Source organism: Canis aureus, chromosome 3 (genome assembly GCF_053574225.1).
Source record: "Canis aureus isolate CA01 chromosome 3, VMU_Caureus_v.1.0, whole genome shotgun sequence".
Classification (NCBI taxonomy): domain Eukaryota; kingdom Metazoa; phylum Chordata; class Mammalia; order Carnivora; family Canidae; genus Canis; species Canis aureus.
Genome location: NC_135613.1, coordinates 5,982,538 through 6,010,042, shown reverse-complemented (window position 1 = coordinate 6,010,042; position 27,505 = coordinate 5,982,538). Strand labels below are relative to the sequence as shown.

Here is a 27,505-nt window from a genome sequence, read left to right as displayed (position 1 = left end):
TGTGGGGAGTTGGGCGGCCTCTCCCAGCAGAACTTCAGCACCCGATTTCATCAAGCTGATTTCTCAGGGAGGGGTTCTTCTGCAGGGTGGGAAGTGTTTTGGGATCAATTTAATTGTTCAGGGCAAATGGAACATATGTTTTGCTGGAAATAACAGGTAGGATGGTGATGGGTACAGCGAAAGAGGAAGGGGACCCAGCGCGGGGAGGGGCGGGGGGCTAGCTGTCATTGTAGCCCGTGCATCTCACCTTTCTTTGTACAAAGAGTGTGGAAGCGTGGCTTGGTCCCCCCTCTCTCTGAGGGCCACCTCCTCTTGGATACCCGTTTTCATGTGAGGAGCAGGGGCTCTGAGGAAATGGCTTTCATTCCGATTTCAGGTCCCCCACTGAGGGCAAGTGACCTCTTCTCTCCAGTCACTGTTTCCTCGCCTACAGCAGGGGTGGGCGGGGAGGGGGGCTCACACAGACAAAACAGAGAATTTGCATGAATGACTTTGGACAGAAGAGTAAGTCCTGGATAACTGTGTGGTACTCTTGGAACCAGTGTGTGACTGGCTGGCAATATCCGGTTTCCAGGTCTAGTCGGCCTCAGGGAGGAGGTAGATGGTAGAGCCAGGCCAGGGGGGAGTCAGAGCTGTCTGGGGATGGGGTGGGGGCTGTGCTCTCTGTGAGGCACCCTGGTCTGTCACCAGACATCTACTGCTCCACCACACATGTATTCTCGGCCTGTGTTTTATTTACGATGCCCAATACTGCTTTGAATCAGATGGCAGCTCAGGCTGTTGACTCCCTCCCCGAATCCGGCCCATAGCATGTGAGCAGAAGGTGGAGGCTGATGGATCCAGGAACTGCTCTCAGTCACTGACACCAAGCCTGTGGGGTCCACTTGCAAGTAGAAGGTGGCCAAGCCCCAGCATGGGATGAGGTGGCATCTTTACCTGGGGCCAGGAGGTGGAAGCAGGAGTGGATTCTTTCCCCATCACCCCTGGGGGCCCATCTGGGGCTTTTGTGTTTTCCATCCCTATAACTTCCTGCTCTGCTGGACCTCAGGGCTGGGTTCCCGGGGGCACAGTAAGGGCTCCCCTAAAGGGACAGCCTTTGCCTGGTCATAGTGGTACATTAGCTGCCAGAGAAGGGAGTTATCCTGGCAGGGGAGCTCCTGGTTACGGCAGGGAGGTGGGGTTGTTGCTGCATAATGGGGGCAGAGAGCGTATCTGGAAATCAGGGGTACCCTGGGGACAATTTTGGTGCTTGCAAACCTAGAGATAACCACAGACAAGCAGTAACAAGCATGGTACCGAGTGGCTTTAATAAGAGAAAGGTGTTGTCTCACAATTCTGGAGACAAGATGAAGGTATCTGCAGGGTTGGTTTCTTCTAAGGGCTTAGAAGGGCCACCTCTTCACCTGGTCTTTCCTCTGTGTCTGTCTGGCAGGCTGTTCACATCCTTACCTCTTTTAGTCCATGAGGCTGATTTTAGTCCTGTTCCTATTTTCATGCATCAGGACATGAAGGCTAACTCATCTACTAAGGGCTCCCTCCTTCCCCCGTTAAGTGGTGGAGCCATAACTAGTTTATGATTTTGGGGCAATGCCAGTTCCGAAAGGACAGGCTGCTGAATGTGCCAAGATGAGCCTCAGACTAGGAGGCAGGAGACCTGGGTACAAGTTTCAGGCATAGCAATTAATTGGACAAGTTACTTCCCCTCCCTGGGTCTCTAGTTCCCTAACTATGGAGTGTACTGAATGGATTAGAACATCACTGAAAGCCTCTTGAAATCGAGGCTGACTGTCCTCCTGGGCCTCTCCTACAATACAGCCCTTCCCTTCCACAATATAGTTGGTCTCGAGTGTGATTTCTAGACTGGTCCTTGGGGGCTGTTCTGAAGGGTTTACCTTTCACTTGGTCTCTTCCTGAGGTTTAGTGATTGTCAGATGTTTAAGGGTTAGATGGATTATCTCCCTGCAATAAGACAGAAAACATAATTCTCTAAATGTCATTTGACTCTCTAGGAAAAGCAAATTTCTTGCCCACTCTGAACTGTCACGGAGGGAAATTATTGGAATTCATTGACGAAACTGTAATCTTTCCCCATGTATTTTCCATGGATGCCGTATAACTCTTTGAGACAGTTTCTATAGATTTAATGAAGAGGATGAAGGAGATAAGATGGAAATGGCAGCATATTAATGGTTGCTTGAAAGATGATGCATGCATGGCAGCTGACGATGGACAGAAGTGGGCACATTCAGGCTGAGGGCTTTCCGTGCCCCAGCCACCATGCTAGAGATGACACATAGGGGATGTGGATGAATCATCTAATTTCTGAAATAATTCTGTGAATGTTCTCCATTTCTGAGATGAAGACATTGAGGGGCAGAGGAGCTAAGCAGTCAGAACAAGGTCATACAGCCACGTGATGATAGAGCTGGAAGTTAACCAAAGCCCAGTGGTGAAGAGTGAAGCCTCTGGGCTAGGAGGACAACTTGGATTAGAATTTGGAACCAAGTGTGTTGTTGTCATGTGGTTCTTGGCAGGTCGCTTGGCTTCTTTGTGTCTTTATTTCTTCGACTTAAAAATGAGGGTGACATCATTAAGGATGCTCATTAGGATACTAGAGGTGTAGCTGTTTAGGCAGGTGGAAAATGCTCAGTGTGTCCCTGTGACGTTATGCTACCTTCTGGGTCCCCTTCCCCAGGGTCTCCACTCCCAATCTTCTCTCCTACCCCACTGCACTCCAGGAAGGTAATTCTGGTGCCTGTGAGTCTGTCACACCTGGGAGCAAGACCTTTGCCTGTTCTCTGCCGGCCAATCTCCTACCTCTTAGGCATTTGCACTAAGTTACAGAAAAGAGTACAAGTGGCTCCCTGCACTGGATTCTGGTTTTACTTTATGACATTTTCCAAATTTTTCCATCTTCAAGGGGACTTTGTCCTGTTCTAGAAGGTCAGTGATGTCTGCTTGTCTCAGCACTTGAGGATTCTGGGTTCATGCCCACCCAAGTCATCCAAGGAAACTGCTCCCCACATGCAACCTCCACCCTCTTTCTGCTGAAATTACTGCCCAGACCAAGCCCCACCACTCTCTGGCTTGGGAACCTGGGCTTTAGTCAGTGAGGGTCAGAAGATGACAGAGATGGCAACCATCTCTTCATCTGCCTGCCATACTGCCTAAGACTCCACCATTACAAAGTCACTTATTTGGTTGATGGATCCAGGAACTGCTGGAGGTGTTTCCTGTTAAATGCAGTTGTCTTCAGAATCTGCAAACCAAGTTCTCTACCAGCTGTCTGCACCTTAACAAGGGATGCCTTAAGTCATGAACTGCAGAGTGAGTAAGATTCTGGTGGTCCTGCAGTTTTCCCTATGTCTTCATAGCCTCACTCCTGACCCTTCCCAGCAGCTGCCAGGCAAATCTTGGGACTCAGAACAACACCAGAGATTATACACATAGATGATACTGTTAGGGGGAAATAAAACCAAACATAGCTAAAACCTCAAGAGGCTCTAGGTCACTTTCCCTTCCCCCCACATTTACTGGAGAGCATGGCAGGTATATTTGAGAACCCAGCTGAAGTGCAGAGATTTTGCTCAATCCAATAGAGTGGGCAAGGGAAGGAACAGGGATTAGATTGCTACTCCTCTTAAAACTTCTCCAAAAGAGGGCCTGTGCCCATGAGAAAGTGTTGATTGTGGAATCAAAATTGAGCAGAACCAGGACAGTAGAGACAAAGGAAGAGAAAGCCCAAGTAAGAGCAGTGGGAGAGAACAGGGCCAGGAGTGTCAAAAAGCAAGCCGTAAACACAGCAAAAACAATAGAAGAAGGACCCCTATGAAGTTAATGTTTCTAACTTGTGAACAATGGCTCCTAAAAGTTTAGAAAGGTTACTGTCACATAAGAATGGGCCACAAAAAGAATCAAGACAATATCCAATACAAAGTTGTTGTAAGAAAACAAGAGAATAAGGAGGAGGATGATATTTATGTGTAATAAAGAGACATACCACAAAACAGAAGAGAAACATCACTTTGTATTTCAGAGGGATAAAAGACATTATGCTACAGGCTAGGAGAGAATTCTATACATCATAATTAGAAAAACCCAGAGACACAGTGATGGGACTCAAGAAAGGATGAGAAATAAAAAGAAATAAAGACTAAACTGTGGGATGCCTGGGTGGCTCAGCGGTTAAGCATCTGCCTTTGACTCAGGTCATGATCCCAGGATCTGGGATCAAGTCCCACATCTGGCTCCCTGTGAGGAGCCTGCTTCTCCCTCTGCCTGTGTCTCTACCTCTCTCTATCAGTCTGTGTTGCTCATGAATAAATAAATAAATCTTTTTTTTTTAAAGACTAAACTGTAAGGAGCAGAAGAAAATGTAAACACCATAAATATCTTAATAGAAATAGAAGAGTGAAAAGGAGAAAGAAATTAAAAATCAAAGACAAGTGAAAACAGAAAAATAAAAAGGTTTCAGGAGGAGACATATTTGAAGATAAGCAAAGACAATCCAACATAGGGACAATAGGAGGCTCTGAAGCTGGAAACCAAAGCAAAACAAAACAAGAAAACAGAACAAATACCCCAAATATAATCCAATTATATAAACTATAAGCTATGACTTCAAACTACATATTGAAAGAGCACACCCTGTTCCTGAGAATATTGACACAAAACAACCAACCCAAACACATATTTTAGTAAAATTATTGGATTGTAAGAAAAGAAAAATCCTTCAGGTAGCTAGGTCCAGAGAGCTATTAACTTTAAAAGGAAATAACACTAGATCCTCAGCAGAGTTTTGGAAAGTGCTGCTTCATTCTAGAAGAAAACGGAGCAGCATGTTTAGTATGCTTGAGGAAAACACATGTGAGCCAGGGATTTTATGTCCATCAAGCCTGAAGTTCAGGTATAAAAGAGAATGAACTGATACATAGGTGAGAACTCAAAGTATAGTTCATTTGAGACCATAAAGAGGAATCTACTGACAAATGAGCTTCAGGCTGTCCGGGGAACTAGTAAGCCATTAACAGAAGAAACCTTGGTAGACATTAAGGGTATAGTTATTTGTGGAACAAATAAAAAATAATAAAATTAATGGGAAAGAGAATAGTCTTTAGCAGCTACATGCTCTGACAGTGTATCTAGAGAGTAGCTGTAAAATGGAGAAGAATGAGGGGATAAAATACAAAAACCCAATGTCTTTTAAACTTTCAGTAACCCTATCAGTGATGGTAGTATTGATATTGATGTTCTGAAATTGTTACATATGTCATGTGTGATCATGCAAATGACTGATTATGAGATGCTTCCATTTTATCATCTCCCAGGTCTTGAGAATTATTTTTCTTTGTGTAGAAGACAAAAGATACAGATATAACCTAAAAGTAGTTATGTGCAAACTCCACAGTCTTGACTTCAAATCAGAAGTGTCAGTCAGTATGCATGATGATATGGGCATCTATCTGTTGATAGTGTTTTTACTTAAATCCAACTCATGCTTTCTGCTGGTGAAGAATATTCCATGAGATGCTTCTACCACAATTCACTCATATAAATATGTATCATTTAATATTTTAATATTTATTATATTATTTCTGTAAATATATATTTCCTTCCCAAATTTCAGTAGTATAAGTCATGTGGCAGTGTATGTCTGAATACGTGAGGAAATATTTTTGTAAGGGAAATTCCAAGAAATAGAATGACTAAGGACTGTGCTTTTTAATAATATTAGATAACTGCCTTCCAAAAAGGTTGTATCAGTTTCAATTTCTACCATGAAAGGATGAGAGCACTGGTTTTCCACGAATGCACCAACCTGTTTTCAGTCCAATAGGGAAAATATTGCTTTGATACATATTTACTCTATCATAATGAGATTTGGCAAAAAAGAGAATTTTTTTTACAAGCCTATAGGCCATTTATATTTCTTCTTTTGTGAATTGCCTACTTAAAATTTGACTCATTTACAAATGTGTATCTTTTTATTGTTTATTTGTAGGCACTTTCAACATATTAAGGATGTTTCTCCATTTTTGGTTATATATTTTATAAATATTTCCTCTTAATCTTGCACTTATTTTAACTTGGAGAAGCTTTACATTTTTATAAAGACAGATATGTCAATTCCTGTTCCCCTTTTAATGGCTCTTGGGTTTTCTGTAACTTTTTTTTTATAAAGGTCCTCTGGGGTGCTTGGATGGGGCTCAGTTGGTTAAGCGTCTGCCTTTGGGTCAGGTATGATCTCAGGGTCCTAGGATTGAGTCCACCTTGGGTTCAATGCTCAGCAGGGAGTCTGCTTCTCTCTCCTTCTGCCCCTCCAGCCCCCCATGCTCTCCCTCACGTATTTAGAGATGGGGTTTCCATGGCATTACTGGTGGTTCAGAATTAGCAGTGTCTGTATGCGTCATACAACTCAACATTTAATATGTGTCATATAATCTTTCTTGATAAAACTTAAAAAAAGATTATTTATCTTTAGAGAAAGAGAGGGAGGTAGAGGGAGAATGAATCTCAAATAGAGTCCATGCTGAGCATGGAGCCTGATGTGGGGCTCTATCCCATGACCCTGAGATCATGACCTGAACCAAAATCAGGAGTCAGATGCTCAACCGTCTGTGCCACGCAGGTGCACCTCTCTTGATAAAACTTCTAAATGTACTTTATGGCAAGAATGTTGATAGTTCCTATAACATTAGATATTATTAGGAGTTCTAGGATAGAGAATTTGCCAGCTAATTATATCCCATGTTGCTAATTCCCTGTGGAAATTGGTACAAAATTGTACTGGTATGGGGGAACAAGACCATAGGTGGTGAGGAAAGCCATGGGGTCAGTATTTTTCAAGATGTACACACACTCTACACACACACACACACACACACACACACACACACACACACCATGCCTGGCTTTAGGGTGGGCTCAGCACTCAGCAGGATTGAAATCACACACAGAGCCTTCACAACTAATATGGGAAACTGTCTAACAAGTTGTACAATTTGGTTTAATGGGATGTCTGATGAGTGACACATGGTTGTTTGTCAACTAAAAATATCTTGAAGACCTTTGAGCAAACCAAGGGAGACCTTTCTCATGTCACGTCTCACAAACAGCTGCGCCCTGCCCTGGGTACACATAATTGCCGAGACTGATTGGGGAGGGCTGTAAGTGTTGATGCTGTCGTATTAATTTGTTCCATAAATCAACACATGAACTTGACAGCCCTTTAAAATCTTTATCATCAGGCATTTATCCTTTGTATTCTGAAGGAGACTTGTCTGACTTTAATCCAAAGCAACCCACATTCATTAAATAAATATTTATTGAGCATTGACAGGTGCTAAAAATGTGGGGCCGAGAAGCATCTTTAAGGAGCTCACAGTCTAATAGGGAAGTAAACATCTAAGCAAAAAGTTGCAATTTAGTGTGACCAGGGCAGTGTTAGAGTTAAGCATCGATGTTGTGTTGCCACTAAGATTCATTCATTCTTTTGTTCAACAAAGACTAAGATCTGCTAAGATGGAGGTGTGGCCTCTACAGGACACAGTGCCTACTTCAGGGAACTCAGTCTAGGAGCAAGAAAGAGTATAAACAGATTATAAATAAATGCAAGCTGTAGCGGATATGGTAGGTCAGGCCAGAGCAGGGAGAGGTCATCTTCTGTAGGAGACTCAGGAAGGGCTTCATTGATGAGATGGTACATGAGCTAAGTCTTAGAAGATGGGCACGTGTTATATCCTGGGCAGGACGTGGGGAAGAATATTCAGCTGAGGGACCAAAGTGAGCAAAGGCCTGTGTGGAATGGGGACAGAACAGATTGTTCAGGACTAGGAAGTAGGGTAGCATAGACTAAACATGGTGGGAAGGGCCTGTGGTGAGAAGGAAGGCCAGAGAATCAGGTGGGGATCATACCATAGATGGTCCTAAATGTCCAGACAAGGAGCTTAATGTTTTCTTAAAACCTCAATTACAACCAGGTCCAGCTTTGCTCTTCCTCAGCTTCTTCCTTTTAGAAATGTCAATCTTACTTGTTTATACATTATAAAATACGATGTAAGGTCTCAGGCTAGAGAATGACATGCATGTGAAATAATAAGCTTTAAATTAAGTTTGATTGCCTGTTTATCAGTTTGTTGGCTTACTTATCTATTCACATTTTTGGTCATGTTTTAGTGTAGGCAACATCTACTACCGAACATAAAATAGTTAAGAGAGGCCCTGAATGGAAATGATGCCATTTACCCAAAGGAGACTCCTTGTTGCCTTCAGAGTGTGGGCTTCCAGGAGGTAGACCAGTTGCCTGCATCAGAGCCTCGTTCCATTCACTTCACTGTTCTATAAAATGGTGAGGAAGTAGAGTCCCCCAAAGATTCCTTTCCAGAATTTATGAACCCACCAAAGTAGAGGGAGAGGAAACAAGGGTGGTGTTAATCTTTGGTCTCAATTCAACTTTACAATGACCTCTCAAAGTAGACAGGTTACCAGTACCATCTTCTAGGGGAGGAAATTGAGATTTAGGGCAGCTAAGCAATAGATTCTAGATTCTTTTTTTTTTTTTAAGATTTTATTTATTTATTCATGAGAGACAGAGAGAGAGAGAGAGAGAGAGAGAGAGGCAGAGACACAGGCAGAGGGAAAAGCAGGCTCCATGCAGGGAGCCTGATGTAGGACTTGATCCCAGGGCTCCAGGATCATGCCCTGAGCCAAAGGCAGGCGCTAAATTGCTGAGCCACCCAGGGATCCCCTAGATTCTAGATTCTTGATCCTTCACTAACTCTGCTGAATGATCCACACTCAGCAGTATTAGCATCTGCTAAACATTGGAGCTTGTTGCAAATGCAGTATCCTAGGCCCCACCTCAGAACAGAGAGCCAATCTGGATATTCACGATATACTCCTCATTCTCCAACCAAGTGATTCTGTGATGAATAAAATATGAGAAACTTTGACCTCTGAAAAAGCCAGGTCAAGTTTCTTCTCTTTCTAAGACCCCATGTTGCCTCTACTTTTTGGCTACTTTTTTTTTTTAAAGATTATTTATTTATTTATCCATATATATATATATGGAGAGAGAGAGAGAGAGAGGAGAGAGAGAGGCAGAGACACAGGCAGAGGGAGAAGCAGGCAGGGAGCCTGATGCCGGACTCAATCCCGGGTCTCTGGGATCACGCCCTGGACTGAAGGTGGTGCTAAACCACTGAGTTGCCCTGGCTACTGGGTTTATTCCTAAATGTCATGAGCGGTTTTGGCCGGAGTGGGGCGGTGTGTGTACAGATTTCTACTTAGGTTGGGGTTTCTGGGTTTAATAAATCTTGATATGCTTTGTGACTGATCAGAATGGAAAATAGCATTTGGGGCTCCCAAACTTGTAAGGTGATGCGAAAGTCCTCATGGCAAACAGAATAGAAAATTCTTCATTCTAACATGTTTTCTAGTGGTGTCTCATTTCAGAAATTGTTCATATTATAAAGCAATCCAATCTTAGCAAGCCAATTTATTGGGTAACATTTGCTGGCATTGCAAAGTATTTTCTTTTTTAACTCCTGAGAGTTAATGGACTCCATTCAGCAGTCCATTCATCCCACAATTATTTGCTGCCCATGCTATGTCTTGAAAGTACAGAGGAGTAAGACATGGTCACTGTCATCAGGAGCTCATGGTCTGGAAGAGGAGACAGATAAAACACTGATTATAATGCAATTTAATATGTGATAGATTACAGTCCTTTTGTGATACCAACTTTTCTCCTGGTCCCAGTTTCCAGCATTTTGTTCTGTACACAGATCATGTGTCATGTGAGCGTCTTAAATTTTTTGTCCTGAGTGTCCTGACACCTTTGTTATATTCTTTTTAAAAAATTTTTATTTATTTATTCATGAGAGACACACACAGAGAGAGAGAGAGAGAGAGAGAGAGAGGCAGAGGGAAAAGCAGGCTCCACGCAGGGAGCCCAATGTGGGACTCGATCCCAGGACCCCAGGATCACGCCCTGCTCTGAAGGCAGGCGCTAATCGCTGAGCCACCCAGGGATCCCCCCTTTGTTATATTCTGATTATCAACAAAGTGCTTGGGGATCGGGGAGTGTTGCAAAGGAAGGGGTAGCCCTTTTGGCGGGCACAGTTCATGGAGATGAGAGCCTTCATTCATTCATCTGACAGATATTTATGGAGCTCACTACAGGCCAGGCGCAGGAGTGGGGGTTACAGAATTGCGGGGTAGAAATCAACAAGGCATTCTTGGTTCCTGCCCTGCACATACAAGGAAGGATCTTGTTAAATATATCATCACGTGAGAAGTCAGCCAATTTCACTTGTGACAAATGATTGGCCCAGTGGAGAGTTCTATGAGAGGATGCGATGAGAGGGGTGACCCCACCTGAAACATCAAGGAAACTTCTCTGGTAACTGAAAACTTGTACACTATTAAGAGGTGTACATTTAATAGAGGTCATTTGCCTTCCTCTTGCCCCTGGCAGCCAACATCCTATTCTCTGCTACTATGAAATGGGTTTCTTGTTTTTGTTTTTTATGGGATTCCACATATAAATGATACCATGCAGTATTGATCTTTCTCTGTCTGGCTCATTCAGTTAGTGGAATGCTCTTTAGATTCATCCATGTTGTTGCAAATGGCTTTTTAATGGCTGAATAATATTCCATTGTATGTAATACACACACACCACATTTTCTTTATCCACTCATCCACAGGTTAAAGGGTATACACATTTTTAGTTAGAAGAAGAGTAAGTTCTGAGGAGCTTACGCGCAGCATGGTGACCATGACGGATAATGTGCTACTGCATCCTTGAAAGTTGGTGGCATAGATATTAAGCATTCTTACCACACATACACAAAACTATGTGAGGCCATGGGTGTGTCAATAATCTTGATCTTGGTGATTTTTCTTCATGTATGTGTGTATCAAATCATGACATTCTACACTTTAAATGTATGTGATCATATTTGTCAATCATTCCTCAATAAAGTGAAGAAGGAAGAATGCTTCTTTTAGACTATGACTCATGAGCTGACACTTGAAGGTGTAGCACTGGAAGAAGGAGCATTCCAGGTGGCAGAAGTGCAAGTGCAAAGGCCCGGGGGCACAATGGAACGTAGTGCATTCCTCCAAATGAAACCTTAGCAGGGCTAAAAGAACACGGGCCATCTTGGAAGTCAGATGTCATCCTTGCTCTGTGTTTGTATAAATAACGGGCTTTCTATCAGCCTGTGGACAGGAAGGATGTCCTGTGACATCTGATGTCCTGTGACAAAATAGAATGAGGCCTGGCCCAAGACACCATGTGCCAGTTATTTAACCACAGTTATTTATGACCTCCATAATTGCTTTTGCTCCATGGGGATTCCTGCCCTCCTGCTAATCTTCAAGACCTTGTGGGTGGGAAAGTGTTCAGAAAAAATAGTAGAGCCTCTACCATAGTGTCATTACCTCAGGGATACATCTGTGGGGTGAAGCGAGGTAAAGTGGATATGCTTTCAGCTTCCATATTGAAGGATGGTGCTTAATGAAAAAGACTTAAGTTTTTCTTCCTAAGCATACAATAGTGTTTGGGGAAACAGCTGACTGTCCCCAGCTGCATGTACACACCCAAGCGGAAGCCACAGACAAAGAGCTGATTATGACAGAGTGGCACCGGGCTGTCAGCACTGAGCTGCCAGATGCTGTGAGCAAGTGGAAATAAAAGTGAAATTAGTGAATTGCCAGGAAAAAAAATAAAAAAGCAAGCCTCTTTGCCCCTCATAGAGATCCTGTGGGCAGCTCAGGAGAGATGGAGCTTGGATGGGAGCGAAGGTCGGAGCTGGGGATGGGGTGTCTGACTGTAGATCCAGATGACCTCCAGCACTGTGGGGATGTGGGGACATAATTATGCTTAGATCGGGGATAGGGGAGAGCCAGTGGCTGGCAGGAAATGAATCAAAGTTCAACTCTGAGGATTAGTGGCTGAGGTACATGAGTTATGGGTTGATTTATGCTCCGCAAGGAGGTGTGTTGAAGCCCTAGCTCTCAGTACTTCAGAATGTCATCTTAGTTGGGGACAGGGTCTTTACAGAGGTAAGCAAGGTACAGTCAGGTGATTAGGGTGGATCCCAATCAGTATGACTACTGTCATACAAAGGGGAAATTTGAATGCAGAAACAGAGAGAAATGGTGTGAAGACACATGGTGGAAGACGGCCCCTGGGTGATGGGGGTGTTGCATCTACAAGCCAGGGGACCCCGAGCCTTGATGGCAAATAGCAGAAAGCTAGAAGAGACAAGGAGGCGGTCACCCCCAGAATTGTCACAGAGATAGCCCTGCAGCAATGTGATTTTAGATTTCTAGCTTCCAGGACCATGAGATAATACATTTCTGCTGTTTAAAGCAGCCCAGTTTTTGGTACTTTGTTTCAGCAGCCTTAGGAAATGAATACAAGGTGCTTTCAATGAGGAGCTTCTCAAATCTCTCCAATAAGACAAAGGCATACTTTTTTTTTTAAGAGGGGAGCATGCACGTGTGTGTGTGTGTGTGTGTGTGTGTGAGAGAGAGAGAGAGACGGAGAGAGACAGAGAGAGACAGAGAGAGAGAGATCTGGTGGGGCAGTGGGGCAGAGGGAAGGGGATAGAGAATCCTAAGCAGGCTCCACACTCAGTGCCGAGCTGGATAGAGGGTTTGAGCTCATGACCCTGAGATCATGACCCGAGCCAGACAGTTGGACGCTTAAGTGACAGAGCCACTGAGGCGCCCCAAGGCATGCTATTTTTGATACAGAAATGGAGAAGACTGTCCTTTCAGGGGGGCAATGCCAGTTCATTCAGGTCTTTACTGTACAGCAGTTATGCCGGCCTGCACACGTGCCTGCTTTGTCCAGGTCCTCGGAAGAGTGGGGCTCCCCACTGGTGAGTCAAAGATTTCTCACGGGAAAGCAGACCTGGACTAAATGCCAGGTCTGCTCCTCGCAAGCTGCACAAGCCATGGCAGGCAACTTCTCAGGTCTCAATTTCCATCACTGTATCATGAGGCTTCTCATACTCTCCTGGGGTGCTCTGGAGATTTGAGAGTACGCATCTGAAGTGCTTAGCACTGATCAGCCATGATCGATTATGATTAATATTATCCTATCCAACAGCTGTCTTCCTCAGCTGCAGGCACTTAATGGCCTGCTGGTTACGGATTGCGGGAGAAGATACTCCGTGGCACCACCCTTAAACTCCCGTGGCTGGGACTCTGAGGATGGAGAATGGACAAGCTTGCGGTTCGTTGGCTTCTCCCATCGCCCCCTTGCCTGACCCAAGGGCCTGGCTATTTTTTGCTGATTCCAGGCTTAACTGAATTTAGTGGTATTTGGCAGTGGGGCTGTTGGGAGGTGATTATGAGCCCTCATGGGTGGGATTGGCGCCCTTTATGGAAGAGACCCGACTGAGCTCCCTTTCCCCTTCTGCCGTGTGAGGACACAGCAGAAAGATGGCCATCTGTGCGCCAGGAGGCATCCTCAAGACACCAAATCTGCTGGCACTTTGATCTTGGATTCTCCAGACTCCAGAACTGTGCAAAACAGATTCCTGTTGTTTATAAGCCACTCAGTCCGAGGTATTTTGTTATAGCAGCCCAAACAGACTAAGACAGTATCCCTTTCTTCTAAATGACCTCCAGAAAGAGAGAAAATGTGTCAGCAATGTAACACTTCATTTTTGAAAGGCTGCCACCGTGGTCTCTCCCATGCCAAGCCACTGGCTTGGCATAGTTTCATCTCCTTTACAGGCTAGAAGGATTGTTTGATTTAACCAAAGCGACTTGGCTTGCTTGTTCACTATTCCCAGAACTTGACTTACTCATTCCCACCTTCATGGCGTTGTTCCCTATGGCTTTTCTTTCTCCTGGTATTACCATTTTAACTTTAGGTTGACCCAAACAGGACCCATGACTGGAAAATGAGGGAAACTTTATGTTAGATATTATCTCAAACCAGCAATAAAAGAGAGTTCTTCCCAAGGTTAATTCTGGATTTGGCCCTGATAGTCCCAGATTCTGACTTTTCACCTGCTATTTTCTTTCCCTGGAATGTCCTTTGATTGCCTTGACCTCTGGGTCAACTCCTACTTACCACTGAGGGCCCTGCTCCCTTGTAACCTCCTTTCTGGAGCCTTCCATGCTGCTCTGTATCCCTGCTGAGGTACTCGTCACTCTGTATTGCTCTTGAATTTGTCTCTCCCTGTAGACTGTCAGGTTCTCTGGAAAGGGTACTGATCTAATTCAACGACCCTGGCATGGAGGGGGGATTATTGATAACTGGTCAACAAACGAGTGGATGAATGGATGGAAAGAGGCAGGGAGAGCTGGATGGATGGATGATGAAATGGAGCAATGCCAACATCTCTGCCCCTGCTTCAGTTGGGGATGGGATTCACCTACAAGTTTGTCTCACCTTTGAATGCTCAACACCTGTGGAGACAGGGCTCTGAGGCAGCATGAAAAGGCAGATGATAGATAGAAAGTTGGGGGGGGGAGAGAAAGGAAGAGCTCATGTGTGAGCAACTGGAAGTCCATAATCTTCCCTGATGCATTTTATTTTTTTTTTATTTTTATTTTTTTTAATTTTTATTTATTTATGATAGTCACAGAGAGAGAGAGAGAGAGAGGCAGAGACATAGGCAGAGGGAGAAACAGGCTCCATGCACCGGGAGCCCGATGTGGGATTCGATCCCGGGTCTCCAGGATCGCGCCCTGGGCCAAAGGCAGGCGCCAAACCGCTGCGCCACCCAGGGATCCCCTCCTGATGCATTTTATATACAGAATTTATGAGCTCCAGAGAAGATCAGCATGGTGGACTGTATGGGAAATATTCCTGAGGATGGCATTTAGGGGATGGTATCCCTTTGTCCTGTTTCTTATCAGAGGTTCAGAGCTCACCCACTTGCTCCCACTTGCTGCTCTGGGCCTGGACTGAGTACTCACCTCTCTGCAGCTAACCCCCTCCTGCCAGGCCTCTCAGGTTTGGGCGTGCTTGAGAGTGGTAGCCTCGGAGGAACACGGGGCCCCGTGGTGAGTCCCTCCTCATGGAGGGCCTGAGAAAGAGCCAGATGGCCTGCCTTGGTTACTGGCTGGGGTACTTGGAAGGTGTCAATCGGTTGCTGCACCCCTGTGTGGTGTTCTTTAGGTACTCTTGCTTTCTTTATCTAGTCAAGGTCAGTTTGGAGTGAGGCTGCAGAAGAAGGCTGATTTACCCTATTGTCTGGGAAGAGAGCTGACCATCGACAGGTTTGATAGACTTCACGGTTCTTAAAGGAGAGGGCTCTGTTGATTCAGGGGCCCTGAAGATCCATTTTATATAAAACATGTACCTGCTTTTGTCCGAAGGGCAAGGAGGTGGCCTTTTTCCTGATGAGTAACTGTGTTTGGAGGCAACTCTCACCCTTCATGTATAAAAGGCCTTCAAAGAGAACCTCTTGTTAGTCAACCCAATCCCCTAAACCTGGGAGATATTTATTCATATTAGAGAGACTGAGATAACTTTTTAGACATTAAAATACAAACTCAGCAGCCTTTGGCCAGGCCATCACTTGACCTGCCAGAGTCTGATTTTCTTATCTGTACCCATGTTAGAATTACACTGTTGTCCTTACTTCGTGGAGCTCTGGGGATCAAAGAAGTTCATATAAATTGCAAAATGTTAAGCAAAGGCTAAGGTTTGATGGCCATTATTATGAACACAGCACCCACCATCCATCTCAGAACAGAGGAAATCTGCAAAGTGACCTGGAGAATTAATGGCACCAGTGACATTTATCCCCCAACATCTATCTCTTCATAATTATCTGTGTCTGACTGTCCGGGATATTAAGAGGGGTGGGCAGGTGTTGAATGGAAATGGTTTTAGCATTTCTGGCTGGGGGGATGTGTAGGGATGGCTAAGGGGTGTTATGAGATTATGAAATTCCTTGTCGGTCTGGGGTGGCACCTGAGCCTGGAGCCCTGATGGAGGAGGAAAAACAGGTGAAAGGGACAGACGGCCACGGCCCTGCTGCAGGTCTTGCAACTCCAGTTGGTAGAAGGAAGAGATAGAAAAGAAATGGCCATAGGCATATGGATGTGATGCCACTCCCAGCCCAGAGACTGTATTCCTCACCTCTAGTCCCCCCACTTTTTTTGTATAAAAGTTAAGTTTTTTATTTAGGAAAAGAAGAGATGTAACAAATCACTCATTAAAAAAACTGAAAAATGCAAAAAAATGATAGAAACTCAGAAAAATAAGATAATTTTATTATTTTTTGACAGTCTCTAATATTTTTCTCCTATCATCTTTGGCTGCATACTGTCACTGCCTCTTCATATGACAAAGAATTTATAATAATTTCCCTAGAGAGAGGGATAATTCAGCCTTTCCTCTAGCATGATTGATTGAAATGTATTTATTATTAATGCTTTAGAACAGGTTTTTTTTTGCCTTAATACTCTTTATTGGTAATAGTATGTACATTTTAAGGAATGTCGCCAAGTTTAAGAAAGCATCTATTAAGTTTTTACACTTGGGATCTCTCACAATTGAAGGGCATTCACATTTTTTATGCACTTGCTTATCTTTTAAAAATATTTATTTTTTTATTGAGATGTGATTCACATACCATAAAATCCATCCCCTTCAACTCTGTAATTGACAGAATTGTATAAGCACCATCGCTGTATAATTCCAGAACATTTGCATCACCCCCAAAAGAAACTCTACTCATTAGTTACTTCTCATTTTTCTTTCTTCCAGTCCCTGGCAACCACTCTTCTACTTCCTGTCTCTATGGATTTACCTATTCTAAACATTTTTGTGTCAAAGGGATCAAACAGTAGGTGGTCTTTGTTGTCTGACTTCTTCCCCTTAGCATAAGGACATCAAATTGCCTCCATGTTGTAGCATGCTTCTGTCTTTATTCCTTGATAGAGCTGGCTAGGGCTCCACTGCGTGGATATACCACATTTTGTTTACCTATAAGTTGGTGGACATTTGGATTATTTCCCCACTTTGGCCATTATGAGTAATGCTGCTATGAATATTCATGTGTCACTTTTTGTGCACAGATGTTTTCATCTCTCTTGGGAGGATACATGGCAGGGCAGTTGCTGGGTCCTGTGGTAACTCTGTGTTTAATTTTTGACCTTGATTTTCTTAGCCATGATGGGCAATGATACTTCTCCTCCAGGGAAGGTTCAGTTTGTGGGGGGAGGTGAGGTGAGTTGGGGAGGGGAATACTGAGGACCCAGCAGAGGCCTTTCGATGCCCACTTGTCTTCTTCGGTTGCCTAGGCTTGGCATCAGGGACACGTCAGGAAAAATGAACAAATTCAGGGGTTGCATTTCTAAAATGTAGGATATCCAAGTAGATTTATTTAGGCCCGCGAGACAAAATGCATTCTTACTACCTTAGTTACTCAGTGTAGTGCTTAAGAGGGAGTGGCAGGCCAGGCGTGCATGGGTTGGCATCCCAGCTTCACCACTAACTAGCTGTGGACCTTGACCAAGTTACCTAACCTCTCGTGCTTTGGTGTCATAATCAGTAAGATGGGGGGATGCTAATAATAGTATCTGCCTTGTGGTGTTATTGTGCTCACATGATAACACCTGGGTCCCAGCTTAGCCTGTTTTCAGTATCAGTAATTTTATTGGTCTCCTGTAGGAATGGAAACGTGGCAATGAGGACATTTTGCATAGCCTTTGGCCACTAACATATCAGTTTATGGGGTATGTTTGAGAAGGAGCAGGCAAGGAATGGCCCACAGACATGTGACACTAACCCAGTTTACAGCTCAGTCTTCGATGCAGAACACGGCCAGAGCCGGGGGTGGGGTGGTGGGGTGAGTGTGGCCTGACCGGAATCTCAATAAACATTCAAAGACTCTTGATGGATTTGTCCCTGAAATGCAGTATGTGGGAGTGTGAGAGACTTTTCTGAGGAAATGCTGGCTTCAGTTGTAAAGTTGTTTTGTGTTTCTGGAGGCCGAGGCCTGGCTTCTTTTGAGGTTCTTCTGTCTTCTGGAGCTTCTCTGCAAGCTGAGATTTGCCACAGTCTGTTTCACTGAGAGGAGAGAAATTAGGTCAGCTATCTGTGCCCCATTTCTTTTGCCAGAAAAATCCTACCAATTTTTACCTGAGACAAAAATAACATTTTTTCTTCCTTTCTTGAAAATAGAATATATGAATCATTTGGAGATCAGAGGAGAAGCAGAGGACTAGGAAATCTGTGTTATCTATTCTGTCTGTCTGTCTATCTGTATCTATCTATCTATCTATCTATCTATCTATCTATCTATCTACTCATCCATCCATCCATCCATCCACCCATCCACTCATCCATTTCTCTATTTCTCTATCCCTATCTTTATCTTATTAGCTAGGACTTTTTTGTTTGCTATTTATTCAACTCTCCATCTCACTCACCCACCAGTGTTTACCAACACTTACTCCAGGCTCTAGTCAGGGAAATGGAATAAGAGAAAAATAGGAGGGGCCCTTTTGTGGCACAGTTGGTTGAGTGTCTGCTTTTGGCTTGGATCATGATCCTGGGGTCCTGGGCTGGAGCCCCACATCGAGCTCCCTGCTCAGCAAGGGGTCTACTTCTTCCCATGCTCATGTTCTGTCTCTCTCTCTCTCCCCCACACACGCTCTCTTTCAAATAAATAATTAAATAAATAAAATATTTAAAAAAGAAAAAATAGGAAGCACAAGAGGACAAGTCATTCCAAAACAATGTGAGAGATACAGAAATGGAACTCTGAAAGGCATAGTAGAAGAATGAGGGATGAGGTGATACTGGGATTGAGTGATCGATAGAAGGTCAACAATAGAAAAGATGGAGAAGGTGGTACCGGGTGAGGGGACTTGCTTTTCAGGGACACAGAGGCATCTTTAGGGGGGCTCGAAGCAGAGGGTGTAAGGCAGGGTTTCCTAGGAGAGGGATTGGATTAGTAGGGTCTTGAATTCTGTGCCTCAGACATTTGGATTTTACTATATAGTCTTGACAAACTAAAGAAGTTGTTTGAACAGGTGAGTGATCATAATTTTAAAATGTCACTGACGGTGGGTATGGAGGACAAGTTAGTGAGGGTGGTGGAGGAGATGGAGAGATTGGTTAAGAAACTCTTAATCATTTAGCTTCTAATCAATAAGCAATTCACTTGTGTTTCATGAGGCTTTAATCAGATAATCTGGGCCATGATCCAGATTTGATGTGATGTGAAACACATGGGAATATATTTTTTTTGTTTATTTTATTTTATTTTATTTTATTTTATTTTATTTTATTTTATTTTATTTATTCATGCTGCCTGGTAGATTTAGTTTTATCATATTTCCTTCCCAATATAATCGATATTATATCGTTGGTTGATATTTTTCTAGGCCCTTCCCCCACCATGCATATGTTCAGACACTTAAAACATGTGTCATAGAAATGGCCCATTAAAATGTGACTTGATTTTATGGGCATCAAATACAAAAAAGATCACATCTTGTTTTGTGTGAGCCCTACAGCCAAAAGGTAGCTCTGTTCCTGTGGGCAGGAGGCCTCTGAGGTGAAAGCTACTGTTGTTCACGGCCTCCCGTTAGGTGTAAGGGAGGCAGTACTTTAAGTGAGTGGTGTTGGCCAGTTAGGGGGCCCCAGGCATGGGCAGAAACCCACTTCCCAGGGGGAAGATATACTTTTCATTCAATAGACCTGGCATCTGGGGAGGATTGCCCACCAGAAGCATGAACCTGGGAGTATTCATGAGGTCCTGAGCCTCTCCGCTAGATCCAGTGTCATCCAAGAGCAGCCACCATCCTTTGTTCAGATTCCATACTTATGACCAGAAACTGGCTTTCCTTGGTCCCTTGATAGTGGGACCACCCTCTGGGAATGGGTATGAGTGTTGCAGTTTGGGGACAGTCTGCCTCACAGTGGGAATCAAGGCTATGGGAGGGGTCCGAGTGAATAGTTTCATGAGATCTGGTCATCTCGGGGCACATGGACAAACCTGAGTGTCCAGCCCTGGGCAGCCACAGACTTCTCTGGAGTTCTTTCCCTGAATCCAGCTGCCAGTACTCCCTCTGTACCTCTCGTCGTCAGGCACCAGGCTCATAACAGCAACCATCAGTTTAGTTGACCACCTGGGCTGATTATTCTGTCCCCAAACTAAGGGATATTTAACTTTCAGTAAAAAGCAGGATTAGGAGCCTTTAGTAAATCAAAGCCAAGTTTATTTGTTTGACCCTGGTAAGGAGATAAAATAGGCATGTTTCTGCTTGGTTTTCCCAAATACAATCACTGACTTGACTTAGAGCTTTTTTATTTTTTAAATTAACTAAAAATCTATAGTTGAGTTAATAAACAGAGTTGAAGAACCTCCAATTTGACAATCTAGGCACCTTCTACTGAATGGCAGTCCCTGGTGGACGTGGCCAGTGGGGGGTCTCTTGTCTTCATCATGTAGGGCAAGCTTTCTGCATCCTGGTGCCCCCACTTTTTGTCTGGAGTCTGGGCCCTAGGGCACAGTGAATGCTCGGTCAGTGTAGATTACCTGAATGACTGACTTCCTCTGACACTCCAGGTCACTCCGCACTGAGCCTTCTGGTAGCCTCAGTTGTCACATTGTTCACCTGGGCTTGTGGGCCTCGTGAAGGTCAGAGTTGCAGGCAGACCCTGGAAGGCAGAAGGCCTCTGCTTGGGTGAGCCGCCAACTCGGAGTGGCTCCAGACTCTTCAATTGTTCAGAGCCACTCGGCTGTAGGAAGAGATAAATGTGCATCATTCACCATGGAGGGAAGCAAGTCTTTGGAGGGTGCCTATCGATTTCTTTCTGCATTCTGGAAGATTTGCACGGCCTTCCAAGAATTCAGTATCATCAACAGGCCTGGCAGGAACTTAGCTTCCTTTTGAGTGTTGGAAGGTTTGAGAGCCAGCCACATCATATTTAGATTTCTGCCTAAACCTGGCTCCTCCTTCATGTTTGTATTGTATTTTAATAACATTAGCTATTGTGCTGAAAGCTTAACCTGAGATAAACATTGTTCTAATGTGCCCATGAGATGGTTAGTGCTATTTGCCCCATTTTACAGGTAAGAAAGCAGAGATTCAGAGAAGTTAAGCAAATTGCCCAATAATAACTAACATTTATAAAGCTCCTTCCATGGATTAGATACTGTCCACTCTCCATGTACCAGGTTCCTCGCGTTATCTCTACTTAATCTTCCATGGTATAGGCACTATTAGGGTTTACATTTCTGTTAACGAGGGAACTCAGGCACGAACAGGTCAAGTAAATTATTCAAGGTCATGGAAATGGATGCATGACAGGTTTGGACAGTTCCTTAGCCAGGGTTGACTCTCATCCATCGTGCTCTCCTGCCTCTCAGAATGTATTTTGATAGAATAACTTGGTTATTTGTGGCTTTAGATATGTTGCTGAATTTTTTCACTTCAAAGCATAGATGAATTGCCTAAAATGATTATTATGCTATGTTCATAGTTTATTTCCATTTCTGGAGCCAGTCTGCAGAAACTTAAAATATATCAGACCGAACGCTGAATGAGATTTCTACAACCTTTTTGTGGAATGTAATCTGCAATATCTATTAAAACAAATAACCCACTTGTCTTTTTTACTCACCAGTCCCACTTTGGGAAATTCTCCTATAAAAACAAAAGCACCAGGGAGATGAGGTATATGATTATACCAGTTTTTTTTTTTTTTTTTTTTTTTTTTTTTTTTTTTTTTTTACACAACATGGTTTATAATGACAAAAACTGGAGTGAGCCTGATGGCCCATCACTGGGATGGAAGAAGTGGAGGTAAGTGAGTAGAGAGAGAAATTGTGGTTTGCTCATGCAATGGGATGTTGTGTAGCTATGACCTGGAGTATGGTGAGGCGATAGGAGCAAGTAGCAGAAACACATGCATAGGGAACTCTCATTAAAACAAATAAACAAATAAACAAACAACAAAAGAAAACCACGTACACACACAGACAAGTGCTATTGCCCTTTCCTATTTAATATGGATTTGACTTTGTGAGTCTTAGAAGCATAGAGGAGGGTATAGAGGAATTTACTCCAGGCTGTCAACGTTTATGACATGGGAGGAGGGGGTAATGCAGGGGGAAGAATGAAGTTGGGGCACACTAATTAATTCTCTGTGTTGTTTCATCAGAAGTGCTAAACATGTAGTGCTAAGAAACTCAAAAAACTGAAGTGCAATTCACATAGTGCTCAGTTTAGTATGGGGGTACACAATATCTAAGTGGGTTAGTTCTATTGGTTTTGACAAATGCCTACATCCATGTTACCCACATCTCCATCCAGATATAGGATGCTTGGAGTGCCTGGGTGGCTCAGTGGTTGAGCATCTGCCCCCAGCTCAGGTCATGATCCTGGAATCCCAGGATCGAGTCCCACATCGGGCTCCGAGCGTGGAGCCTGCTTCTCCCTCTGCCTGTGTCTCTGCCTCTCTCTGTGTGTCTCTCATGAATAAATAAATACAATCTTAAAAAAAAAGATATAGGACACCTCCAACACCCCAGAAAGCTGCTTTGTTTCCCCTCCCAGGCAGTTCCTGTCAGTCCTTCTACCAGAAGCAACCACTATTCTGATTTCTTTCAGCCAAAGTACGTTGGCTTTTCCTGTTCTAGAACTTCATGTAAATGGAATGATAGAAGGTGTACTCTTCAGTGCGTGGCTTCTTTTGCTCAATGCAATGTTTTTGAGATTCATCCACTTTGCAACATGCATCAGTAGACCATTCTTTTTTTTTTTTTACTGCTGAGTAATATGACTATTCCACAGTTTGCTTATCCATTTTCCTACTGATGGACATTTGGGTTGTTTCCAGGTTTTGGCTTTTATGAATAGGATTTTATGAACATTCTTGTACAAGTTTTTTTTTTTTTTTTGTACACATATTTCCATTTCTCTTGGATAAATACCTAGAAGTAGATGTGGAATCTCTGGGCCCAAGGGTTGACATGGCCTTGTTTTATAAGAAACCAACCAAGAATTTCCCAAACTGGCTGTAACATTTTACATTGCCGCCAGCAGTCTATGAGAGTTTAGATTGTGCTTTAGATCCTTGCCTGGCACTTTGACATTATTAGGTTCATAATTAGCCAACCTACTGGTATAGTAGTATCTCATTATGGTTTTAGATTACCTTTTCATGGAGATTCATCACATCCAGCACTTTTTCACGTTATTTTAAATCCAGACTGCATGATACCAGCTCTGTGTTTAATTTCACATCATTATCACACTTTCTTAATTACTGTAGCTTTATAAGTTTTGAAATCAGGTAATATGAATCCTTTAGTTTTTTTCTTCTTTTTCACAATTGTTCTGCTCTGGTTTTTTCAGCTTCTACATAAAGTTTAGAACCAGCCCTCTAATTTCTACAAAAAGCCTGTTGTATGCCACAAAACCATGAATCATTGCTCTTCACTAGAAATATAATGTGAGCCACAAATGTGAGCCATATATGTAATTTTAAAATTTCCAATAATCACTTTAAAGAAAGTAAAAAAAATACAAGTTGAAATTATTTTTAATGATGAATTTTGTCTAACCCAGTATATCCAATTATTGTCATTTCAATGTGTAATATAGATGTTGAAAATGTTTCATGAGTTATTTTGCATTATTTTTTTGTGCTGTCTTTGAAATATGGTTTTATTTTACACTTCTACCACATGCTAAACCAAACTAGCCACATTTCAAGTGCTTGATCCATTTGTGGTTACTATATTGGACAGTGCAGCTATACATCAAATTTGGAACAATTGCCATCTTTACAATACTGAGTTTTACAATCCAGGTGCATGGTATATCTCTCATTTTTAAAAAAGAATTGTTTATTTTTCAGAGAGAGAAAGAGAGCAGGTGAGCGTGTAGGCAAATGGGGGGATGGGAAGAGGGAGAAAGAGAGAGAATCCTCAAAGAGACTCCCTCTGAGTGGGGAGCTCAATGTGGGGCTCCGTCATGACATCATGACCTGATCTGAAGTCAAGAGTCAGATATTCAACCAATTGCGCCACCCGGATATATAACCCCATATATATCTCTCCATTTATTTAAGTCTTAAACTGCCTTTATTCAAGTCTTGGTTGCAATTCTTGCATATATTTTGTTAAATGTTTCCCTAAATACTTCATGTTTTTTGATGCTATCATAAACAGTACTTTTAAAATTACAATTTCCAATTGTTTGTTGCCTGAATATGGAAATATAATTAGTTATTGTATGTTGAGCCTCTATCCTGCAGCTACGCTAAACTCACTTTGTTCTCCTGTTTTTTTTTTTTTTTAGCTTTCTTAGGATTTTCTACATAAATGAGTACATTACCTGTAAATAAAGACAGTTTTACTTCTTCCTTTTCAATCTGTATACCTTTTATTTCTTTCCCTTGCTCTGATGCACTAGTTAATATATCCAGTAAAATGCTGAAGTGGTGAGAGTAGGCATTTTGCCTTGTTCTCTATCCTATGGAGAAAGGATTCAGTCTTTTGTCAGCTGTAAGTTTTCTGTGGATATTCTTTATCAGGTTGCGGAAAACTCATTTCTGTTTTTTTTTTATGAATTTGAAAAATTTCAAATACTGTTTTTGTATCTACTGAGATACATACAGTTTATATGTTAATATACTAACTTACATAGATTGATAGTTGAATGTTATATTCTTGGAATCCTGGAATAAACTCTACTTTGTCATGATACATTACTTTATATATATTACTATTGTATTTATTTAATTATATTAATATGTACATGTATACTATGCTAACATTTTACTAAGGAATTCATATCTCTATTCACAAGGATCTTGGTCTGTGGTTTTCTTTTCTATGACTACCCTTTGGTTTGGTTTTGGTTTCACAATCATGTTGGTCTCATAGAGTGAGTTTGAAAGTGTTTTTTTATCTCTGTTTTCTGCAAGAGTTTATGTAGAATTGGCATTATTTTTTCTTAAATGTTACATAAAATTCAATAGTAAAGCATTCTGGACCTGCAGTTTTCTTGGTGGGAAGGTCTTCAATAATAGCTTCAATTTTTAAATAGATATAGGGCTCTTTATATTTCCTGTTTCTTCTTGTATCAGTTTTGGTGATTTGTGCTTTTCAAGACGTTTGTCAATTTCATCAGATTATCAAATTTTGTGGCATGAAATAATTTAGAATAGTCTTTTCTTATCCTTGCAATGTCTGGAGTGTAGTTAGGGATGTCCTCTCTTTCATCTCTGCTGTTAGTTAATTTATGTTGTGTGGCATACTTTTTTTTGTCATTTATCTTTATATTTAAGGTGAATCTTTTAGGGCTCCTGGGTGGCTCAGTCAGTTAAACATCTGACTCTTGATTTTGGCTCTGGTCATGACCTTAGAGTCATGAGATTGAGCTCTGTATCGGGACTGGGCCTGGAACCTGCTTGAGATTCTCTCCCTCTCCCTCTGCCTCCCCACACTCCACTTGTGTGGGCACACATGCATACATACACTCTCTTTCTCTAAAAAAAAAAAAAAAAAAAGTGAGTCTCTTGTAAACTTCAATGTTTGGCATTTACTTAAAAAATTTAATCTGAAATGCTCTGCCTTTACATTTAACACAATTATTTGTATGGTTGTATTTAAACTTACCATCTTTCCATTTACTTTCTCTTTGTCCCCTTGGTTCTTTTACTCCTTTTCTGACCTCTTTTGAAATAATTGGGCATTTTTTGGTATTACATTTTATCTATTAGATTGGATTTTTCCCTAGACTTATTTATTAATACCTTATCATGTATGAAATAATCACTTATTGAAATGATTTATTAACCTTGTAGTGATACAGTGACATCTGGCCTTCCTGTTCTTTATGTCGCTGTTTATTTTTATTTAAAGATTTATTTATTTATTTGAGAGAGAGAGTGTGTGTGAGCACAGGGGTGGGAGGGGCAGAGGAGACAGAGAGAGAGAATCTCAAACTCCCTGCTGAGCGTGGAGCCCGAGGCAGGGCTTGATTTCAGGACCCTGAGATCATGACCTGAGCTGAATCAAGAGCTGACACTTAACAGACTGCACTGCCCAGGTGCCCCATGCTACTGTTTACATACATTTTACTTTTACATAAGTTATGTTTCCTGAAATACATTATTGTTAGTGTTTTAAATAGTTCATTGCCTTTTAAAGAAATTAAGAAGTGAGAAAAACAAGTCTTTTCTACTTAACCCTATATTTATGGTTTGCAGTGAATAATTTCTTCCTGCCCTACAGATCAGATCAGGTTTCATCTGGTATCATTTTCCTTCAGTCTGAATAACTTCCTAAAGAAAAAAAAAATGTTTTGTTGTCCAATCCAGTAGTGACAAAAGTTCTTGGTTTTTGTTTAAATATGCTTATTTTACTTTCATTTTGAAAGATTTTTTTCCCACTGGATTTAGAATTGCAATTGACATGCGTTTTTTCTTTTTCCCCCACTTAAAAAATATTCCATTATTTTCTGGTTTGTGTTGTTGCTGGTTAGGAATCAATGATGACGGGTCCTGGTTCTTTCTCTGTCAGGTGACCCTCCTGTACACTTGGCTCCTTTAAAGATTTGCTCTTTATCTTTGGTTTTCACTATTTGATTATGATGTGTTTAAGTATGGTTTTCTTTAAGTTTATCCTGCTTAGATTTTGTTGACCACCTTGGATCTGTAGAGTGGTATTTTTCATCAATTTTGGACAATCTTTGGCATTACTGTTTCTTTAGTAGCCCCCCTGTCTTCTTTTTCTTTTTCTTTCTTTTTCTTTTTCTTGTTTTCCTTTTTCTTTTTCCTCTTCTCTTCTCTTCTCTTCTCTCCCCTCCCCTCCCCTCCCCTCCCCTCCCCTCCCCTCCCCTCCCCTCCCCTCCCCTCCCCTCCCCTCCCCTCCCCTCCTCTCCTCTCCTCTCCTCTCCTCTCCTCTCCTCTCCTCTCCTCTCCTCTCCTCTCCTCTCCTCTCCTCTTCTCTCTCTTCTCTTCTCTTCTCTTCTCTTCTCTTCTCTTCTCTTCTCTTCTCTTCTCCTCTCCTCTCCTCTCCTCTCCTCTCCTCTCCTCTCCTCTCCTCTCCTCTTCTCTTCGTCCAACTCTCTCTCCTCTTTTCTTGGCCCTCGAATTTTTTACCCCATAGGACACCAAAGCTTCCTAGGAACTGAAGTTCATTTAAAAAACCAAGAGACTTTTTTGGGGGAGGACTTTTGAATTTAAAGAAAAATGGCAAGTACAGAGAGTTCTCATATACCCCTTCACTCACATTTGTCTGTTTCTGCTGTTTTTAACATCTTGCATTAAAGTGGTATATTTGTCAAATATACAGTGATATATTTGAACCTATACTTAAGTGTCATTATCACCCAAAGTCCATAATTTACATTAGGGAACACTCTGTGTTGTACATTCTATGGGTTTTGACAAATGTATAAAAATGTGTCCACCATTACAGTGTCATAGAATAGTTTCACCATCCTAAAAATTCCTTGCATTCCACCTTTTCATCTCTCCCCACAAACT

At 42.4% G+C, this 27,505-nt stretch overlaps 1 protein-coding gene across 6 annotated transcripts in view; it reads left to right on the top strand.

Annotated features, from left to right (window-relative positions):
- Window positions 1-27,505, top strand: part of LOC144306401 (uncharacterized) — a 68,915-nt gene that overhangs the window by 6,095 nt on the left and 35,315 nt on the right. The gene's annotated exons all lie outside the window — the stretch shown is intronic.